This window comes from Ursus arctos, unplaced genomic scaffold (genome assembly GCF_023065955.2).
Source record: "Ursus arctos isolate Adak ecotype North America unplaced genomic scaffold, UrsArc2.0 scaffold_19, whole genome shotgun sequence".
NCBI lineage: Eukaryota > Metazoa > Chordata > Mammalia > Carnivora > Ursidae > Ursus > Ursus arctos.
Genome location: NW_026622863.1, coordinates 40,131,971 through 40,140,913, shown reverse-complemented (window position 1 = coordinate 40,140,913; position 8,943 = coordinate 40,131,971). Strand labels below are relative to the sequence as shown.

Here is an 8,943-nt window from a genome sequence, read left to right as displayed (position 1 = left end):
TAGCAACCCTACATGTTGGGTAGGGTGTAGCTACCCAACAGCTAGCATGTAAATGCAACTAAACTGGCTACCATCTGCAGCTCTGTGTTCAAGAGAATCTTGACTCAAAAAAAATCTCATAAACTTTTCAAGAAACAACATATCAAATGGCTACTTGTAAGAAATCTGTTCCCAAAAGGTCTTTTTTCAAATTTATGACAATAAAGAAATCTTATCTATGCCTACCCAAATGCTCTATTGTAATCAATGCAGCTTTACAAAATCTGATGTACAACAGAAGCCCTCAACAGGAATGTTGTTCGTACAGAAACTGTGGAGTCTGTGAAAGAAAACCACTGCCCTGAGCTGGCTGGAGTGAGCAACTTGAGCAGTCCTGAGGAGCACTCTTCCTTCCTTCTGTGTCCACACTGCTGCCTCTGGCCCTCACGGTCCACTCCCACTGCTCTGTTAGCTGGTCCTAGAAGGCCAAGACCCACATACTTACCTAATTTTAAAGAAAGCATCATAACATTATACTTTTTTCACTTTACATATTTCCAAAATTTATTCGAATGAAACTTACAATGCTTAAAAATATACGATATGTCACCAAATTCACCTACAAATTCAAAACCAAAATCTGAACCATCTTTTTTTAATAGAAATGGACAAGCTGATTCTAAAATTCATATGGGAATGCAAGGGACCCATGATGGCCAAAACATATATTGGGAAAAAAATATGTTGGAGGATTCACACCTCCTGATTTGAAAGCCTACTACAAAGCTATAATAATCAATGGAGTACTGACATCAGGAAAGATATATAAATCAACAGAATAGAAATGAGAGTCCAGGATAAACCATACAACTATGGTCAACTGATTTTAGACAAAGATGCCAAAACCACTCAATGGGTAAAGAACAGTTTTTCAATAAATGGTGCTGGAAGAACTAGATATCCACATGCCAAAGAATGAATGTGGACCCCTACCTATATCATATGCAAAAATTAACTCAAAAATGAATCAGCCCTAAAAGTAAGAACTCAAACTATAAGACTCAGAAGAAAACAGGTGGAAATCTTTGTGATCTTGGATTAGGCAATGGTTTCTTAGACATAACATCTAAAGTACAAACAAACAAAAAAATAGGTAAGTTGAACTTCATCAAAATTAAGAATGTTTTGACGTGCCTGGGTAGCTCAGGTGCTTGGGCATCTGACCTCGGCTCAGATTACGATCTCGTGGTCCTGGGATGGAGCCCTGTGGTGGGCTCCGCACTCAGAAGGAGTCTGCTTGTCCCTCTGCCCCTCCCTCTGCTCGTGCTCTTTCTCACTCAAATAAATAAATAAAATCTTAAAAAAAAAATAAAAATGTTTGTGCATCAAAGGTCACTATCAAGGTAAAGGGATAACCCATAGTATGGACAAAAATATTTGAAAACGTGGGGTGCCTGGGTGGCTCAGTTGGTTAAGTGTCCGATGCTTGGTTTCAGCTCAGGTCATGATCTCAGGGTCCTAAGACTGAGCCCTACATCAGGCCCCGTGCTCAACGGGGAGTGTGCTTGAGATTCTCTTCCTCTCCCTCTCTCTGCCCCTCCCCTGCTTGCGCGCGCGCTCTCTCTCTCTCCCTCTAAAATAAATAAATAAATCTTAAAAGCAAACGAAAAGATGTGCAACATGGTTGGTCATCAAGAAAAGACAAATCAAAACCATTTCGCACATGCTAGGATGGCTGCAATAAAAACAAAAACACAAAATAAATGTGGGCAACGATGTGGAGAAACTGGAACTCTCATACATTGCTGACAGGAATGTGAAATGACACAGCCACTGCGAAAAGCAGTCTGGCAGTTCCTCGAAATGTTCAAGAGAGTTGCCATATGACCCCAAAATTCCACTCCTAAGTAGGTACCCAAGAAACCTGAAAACGTAAGTTCATATAAAAACTTGCACATGACAACTAAATAAAATCATAAGTGAAAAACTTGAACATGAATGTCCATAGTATTATTCATAATAGCCAAAAAGTGGAAACAACCCAAATGTCTATCAACTGATAAATGGATAAACAAAATGTGGTATAGCCATACAGCATTATTCAGTTATAACAAGGAATGAAGTACTGATTAATGCTACACTGTGGATGAACCTTGAAAATATATGGTAAATGAAAGAAGCCAGACACAGAAGGCCACATAATGTGAGATTCCATTGACATCAAACCTTCAGATAAAGCAAATCCACAGAGACAGATAAAAGTAGATTAATGACTGCCAGGAGTTAAGGAGAGGAAGGGAATGGGGAATTAACATAGTTTCTTCTTGGGGTGATAAGGATGTTCTGGAACTAGATGGTGGTAACGGTCATACAATTTTGTTAACACACTAAAGCCCACTGAATTTCACACTTCAAAATGGTAAATTTTTAAAAAAGATTTTATTGATATATTTGAGAGAGCGAGCAAACGCACAAGCGGGGTGGGGGAGAGGGGCATAGGGAGAGGGAGAAGCAGACTCCTCCCTGCTTAGCAGGAAGCCCGATGGAGGGCTCGATCCCAGGACTCTGGGATCATGACCCGAGCCGAAGGCAGATGCTTAACTGATGGAGCCATCCAAGAGCCCCAAAATGGTAAATTTTATGGCATGTGTATTATGTATCAATAAAAGAAAAGAGAGAAATAGGAAAACATATATACTACTGACCTCCAGAAATGTTTATTTAGAATAGATGAATGAAGGTCTGATATGTTACTTCTAAAAAATGACCCACTGGTTACTGGGCAGATCTGCAGCATTGTGGGTAGCTATTGACTAACCAGTGTGGTGATTATCTGCATGTTTACTTGGAGGTAAAAAAGCAAACACTGTTAGTATAATTTGTGCACTTTCCTATGTTATTCTTCAGTAAAAAAAAATTAAAGGAAAAAACAAAGAGTTAACTAGCACATAAAGGAGGGAAGCTTAGGTAGGGAAACTGTCACTTCAAGTGGAATGACACTGGGGGTGGGGGGTACCTGAGAGGAAGCAAGACAGAGATTACGGAATGGCCAGTCTCAATTAGATCTCCTTCCTTCTTTACAATAAGGCAGTGGGGCCAAGACTATCTGCACTGCACTACTCTGAAATGTATGTGCTTACATGACTAACTTGGGGTATAAGAAAAAGTCCTAGATTAAAAGCTTTGGCAAACTCTAAGATTCAGACCTAATCTAAACTGCAATTTCACTATTAGGAAGAGAGCAACAGATTCATGAAAATAAAAAACTGAAAAGGAAGGGGAGGGGAATGATGTCATCAAAAATGGCAGAGTAAAGACATCCAAAAATTCTCTTCTCCATAAAAACAAGAAGAAAATGGGCAAAAATGGTCAGAGTCAATTTTTTCCAAACTCTGGAAATTAGCAGACTTGCAACAATTTGGGGGAATATATATTCTAGAAAAACAGCTGAATTTCAGTAAGAATAGTGAGCTTTGCAGCATTTTAACTTGACCTAGATCCATTCCCTGTTCTCTAACTCTGCCGAAGCCTTGAAAACTAACAGCCGCATTTGCGGTGAAAACCAGAAGCAGGCAGCCACCAGAGGGAGAACTGGGCTAGAGCTCCTTCAGAGTTTCATTCCCAGGAAATTACCATTATTTGACCTATCTGGTGGTTCCCTGGAAGATCCCACTTCTCCATTTGAATGGACATGGAACTCCCTTGGAAAGGGGAGAAAATCTGCTTTCCAGAGTTCCCCCATTATATCATTTAAAATGTTCAATTTTCAAGTAAAATTTACAAGACATGCAAAGAAACAAGAAAGTATGGCCCATACACAGGGAAAACAAACGAGAGAAACAATTCGTAAGGAAGCTGGATTTACTAGACAAAGACTTAAAATCAGCTACTTAAAAATGTTGAAAGAACATAGGTAAACACATGTGGCAGATGTAAAGAACTAAAGGAAAGTATGACAGTGCTGTCTCAGCTAATACAGAATACTAATAAAAGATAAAAATTGTATTTAAAAAAATAGAACCAAATAGAAATTCTGGAGTGGAAAAATATAACTGATAGAAAAAACACACTAAGTGGTTCAACAGCAGATTTGAGCAGGAGTCAGCAAACCTGAACTTAAATTGAGATTATTCAGTTTAAGGCGCACAAAGAAAGAATGAAGAAAAAAGAAATGAGCCCCAGAGACCTGTGGGGCACCATCAGGCATATAATATGATTCCCATAAGGAGAGGAGAGAAAGGCACAATCACTGAACTCTACCTCTGAAACCAGTAATACATTACATGTTAATTAATTCAATTTAAAGAAAACAAAAATTTTAAAAAGGGTACAGAAAGAATATTTGCAGAAATAATGGCCAAAAACTTCTCAAATTTGATGAAAAATATGAATCTACACATCCATGAAGCTCAACAACCTCCAAGTACGATAAACACAAATTATAATCAAATTGCCTAAAGTCAAAGAGAATTCTGAAAGCAGCAAGAAAGCAACTCATCACATACCACTGACCTCATTATTTACAGTAATTATATTATATAAGGTCGCCACACAAACTGTAATTTGCAAATACTGGATCAGTACTCTTAGAAGACATAGAGTTAAATTCCTATGAGCCTCTGGGTCATAACATTTTCAACAAGCAATCAATACATAACCTTGTTTTATGTGTGTTTCTCTTCAAAGTTATCTTATTTAATATATAGTTGATTCATTAATATTCAACCCACAGCCAACAGCACTATACCTCATACCTGAATGAAGCTTATCTAACACGTGCATTTTCTCCATGTAGCACATTACCGCTTTCTTGAGCTTAGGAACACTTGGCAGTTCTTCAGCCCTATGCTGAGGGGCCATTTTAAACAGTGAAATTGCCAACATAAAGCATAAAAATGCAAAAAAAAAAAAAAAACAAACAAACCACCAAAAACCAAAAAAAAAAAACCGAACGTGGCACTAGAGAGACTATGGAAAGGATACTTGTTTATCATCTGAGAGTTGAAATACAAAGGCGGAACATCACCTTGTTTTGTTCTGTTTTGTTTTAAGATTTTATTTATTTATTTGACAGAGAGAGAGAAACAACCAGCGAGAGAGGGAACACAAGCAGGGGCAGTGGGAGAGGAAGAAGCAGGCTTCCCAGCAGAGCAGGGAGCCCAGTGCGGGGCTGGATCCCAGGACCCTGGGATCATGCCCTGAGCAGAAGGCAGATGCTTAATGACCGAGCCACCCAGGCGCCCCTGGAACATCACCTTGTTTGACCTCAGCTAGGGGTGTGCACATTGGGCAATTCAAAATTTTTTGCAGCCCTGAACATGTCCACAAATGACCACAAGAGCTTCACAAGTACTGATTTTGTGTTACAAATAAATTTTAGCCAGCAGGTAAATCCACAAATACAGAATCTGAGAACAATGAGGAGACTATATAAATACACTGCTTGAAATACTTGTATTCCTCAACATAATGGGGTATGTCTCTTCTTAAAAATCTTAAAAATATAGGGGTGCCTAGGTGGCTTGGTCGGTTGGATGTCTGACTCTTAATTTCGGCTTAGGTTGTGATCTCAGAATTGTGGGACAGAGCCCCACATCAGGCTCCGCGCTCAGCGCAAGTCTGCTTGTCCCTCTCCCCCCCACCCCTTCCTACTCTCTCTCTCTAAAATAAATGGATAAAGTCTTTAAAAAAAAATCTAATATACAAAAACATCAACCTTTGAAACAAATAATCAAAGAGTTACTGAACATATTAAAAGATACACAGAGGTTGGTCTTTAAGTAGTGAACCCTAAGTATATTTAATGTAATATATCACAGTTCCATTATATGTAATCTGTCAGGATTTCATTGTGATTTTTAAAGGCTCAAGCCTATATATTTAAGGTACAGTCCATCTGATAATTTGGAAGTATATAGTTTACAAAGACAAATTTATGCTTTAAGAGAACAATTATATCTGGTGAATCATTCACTCCTCTTTTCCCTTTTGGAATGTATTGTTTTAATTTTTATTTATTTTTTAATTCAAGTATTAACATGCAGTGTTATAGTAGTTTCAGATATAAGGAGTATATTATTTTTTAAATAAAAATAACTTTTCTAGAAGCTAAACAAGTTGGGGCGCCTGGGTGGCTCAGCCCGTTAAGTGACTGACTTCAGCTCAGGTCATGATCTCAGGGTCCTGGGATTGAGGCCCATGTCAGGCTCTCTGCTCAGTGGGGAGTCTGCTTCTCCCTCTCCCTCTGCCTACTGCTCCCCCTGCTTGTGCTCTCTCCCTCTCTCTCTGTCAAATAAATAAGTAAAATCTTTTAAAAATAATAATAAAAAGATAAAAGCTAAACAAGTTGGGGGATTATGTTATTAGTCATTAAACTTTTTATTTTAGTGCTAAGCACACAGTGAAAATTTTTATAGACATGCCAATGGATATTACAACTGCTTAAAGAATCACTTAACAAGCTAAAATACGTATTCAAATCTCTTCACTGTTTGGTTTGCATATAGCTGCTTCGTCAAAAACTATCACTTCAAACAAAGAGACAATAATAAGTGTTGGTGAGGATGTGGAGAAACTGGGACCCTCACACATTGCTAGGAGGATTGTAAAATGGGACAGCACGTTTGAAAAACAGTTTGGCAGTTCCTCAAAATGTTAAATATAGTCTTACCCCATGACCCAGCAATTCCATTCCTATGTACATACCCAACAGAAATGAAACATGTATGTCCACATAAAAACCTGCACATAAATGTTCACAGCAGCATTATTCTTAGTGGCCAAAACACACAAACAATCTAAACGTCTACCCACTGATGAACAGACGTGGTGTATGTGTATATATCATATACTGTAAAGGAAAGAAGTATTAATACAAACTAAAATGGGGGCGCCTGGGTGGCACAGCGGTTAAGCGTCTGCCTTCGGCTCAGGGCGTGATCCTGGCGTTCTGGGATCGAGCCCCACATCAGGCTCCTCCGCTATGAGCCTGCTTCTTCCTCTCCCGCTCTTCCTGCTTGTGTTCCCTCTCTCGCTGGCTGTCTCTATCTCTGTCAAATAAATAAATAAAATCTTAAAAAAAAAAAAAATACAAACTAAAATGGACGACCCTTGAAAACTGTGCTGAGTGAAAGAAGCCAGACACAAGAAGCCACATATTATATCATCCCACTGATAGGGAATGTCCAGAACAGGCAAATCCGGAGACAGAAAGCAGATCTGTAGAATGGGGAGTCACTGCTAATGGGTGGAGGGTGATGACAGAGTTCTGAAGTTAGATATTGCTGATGGTTGTGCAACTCTGACTATACTAAAACACATATGGTATGTGAACTGTATCTCAATAAAGCTATCATTTTTAAAAAATATTTCATCTTTCATTGCCATTTTCCTTTTTTTCTTTTTAAAATATTTTATTTTAAAAAATATTTCATCTTTCATTGCCATTTTCCTTTTTTTTCTTTTTAAAATATTTTATTTATTTATTTGACAGAGAGAGACAGCCAGCGAGAGAGGGAACACAAGCAGGGGGAGTGGGAGAGGAAGAAGCAGGCTCCCAGCGGAGGAGCCTGATGTGGGGCTCGATCCCAGGACCCTGGGATCACGCCCTGAGCTGAAGGCAGATGCTTAACAACTGTGCCACCCAGGCGCCCCGACTGCCATTTTCCTTATGTAACTTGTCACTTAACAGCAAAAGGTACATAATAAAGAACAAGACTCCCAGGGACACCTTTAATGCCAGCCTTAGTCTCCTGTTCCTACTTCATCAGAAAGCTGTATTTAAGTGCTGCTAACTAGAATCTAGAAATGTCAGTGCCAAAAAGGCCCATCAGGATCATCTAATTGAAGCCCTCCAATTTACAGATGACAGGGATGGTCCCATGAAACAAGCGGCCTAACCTAACGGACTTCTCTCTCGCTTGCATGCATCTCAGTGTGGGTCTGGCAGCCCGTCTTCAGCTTGTCGTGACATGACTGGAACTTGTGTTTCCCAGTCACCTCAGCACAAAACAAGAAACTCATACCTACTCTTGACTACTTCCCATTGGAAGTGACGCCCATCACTTCCCCTCATGGCCCGCTAACCAGACTTAGCCACATGGTACCAACGTAAGGACGAGAGAGGCCGGGAAAGGTAGGGGCCCATATGGAATACTGGGTGAGCCCAGTGTGTTGCGGAGTTCTGCCCCGGCGGTGATGGCAGCTCTGATTCCACACGGGAGAGGCTGCTGACAGGGAATGCAGAGTCGGCGCAGCTGCTTTCCACAACTGGAAGCCAGGAGATTCTCACGTGGGCTGCTCCAGGCCATGGTTCTTTGTTGTGAGTATGCATGTACTGTGGGGTAGTGGCAGGCCGTGGGGGAGGGAAAGGTCATAGACTCTTTTGAGAAACTGAGGAAAAAACACTCCTGGTGAAACACATATCCAAAACACCAAAGTTTCCATTCCCTGAATTTTGGAATTGGAGCTCCAGCAAAGAACCACCTGCCCTCCATTCTCCCCGGGCTTTGGCGAAAATCTGTATGTATCCTAAGTGCGTCTAACGAGACCACTTCAGGCCCACAGTCAAGTGGGGTTCTTCTCCAGGATGAGAGAACACACAAGCCCCTTAAGAAGATGAAAACTGGTTTTTACTTACTCTTAACAGATATGTTTATTTCTGTGCTGATCTTTGCTGTAATAAAACTAGACCGTGTTGAAGTCAAGGGAATTTCATGGAATTGAAATACCATTCAAGTTCTATCATTTTCAAATGGGATTTTGCCAAGAAATAATAAGCAGGAAAGGTGGTGACATCCATTTAAGGTTGTCTTCATGGCAGTGATCATTTCCCCTGACAAAATACTGCTGGAAGCTGGGTGATGGGTACATGAGATCCATCTTATCATTTGCTCTACTGTTGTGTGTGCCTGAACATTTCCATAATAAAAAGACACAAACATGCACAGAAGCATCTGGACTTAT

At 40.0% G+C, this 8,943-nt stretch overlaps 1 protein-coding gene across 11 annotated transcripts in view; it reads right to left on the bottom strand.

Annotated features, from left to right (window-relative positions):
* GARRE1 (granule associated Rac and RHOG effector 1) overlaps positions 1 to 8,943 on the bottom strand; it is an 85,134-nt gene that overhangs the window by 56,625 nt on the left and 19,566 nt on the right. The window lies entirely within an intron of this gene.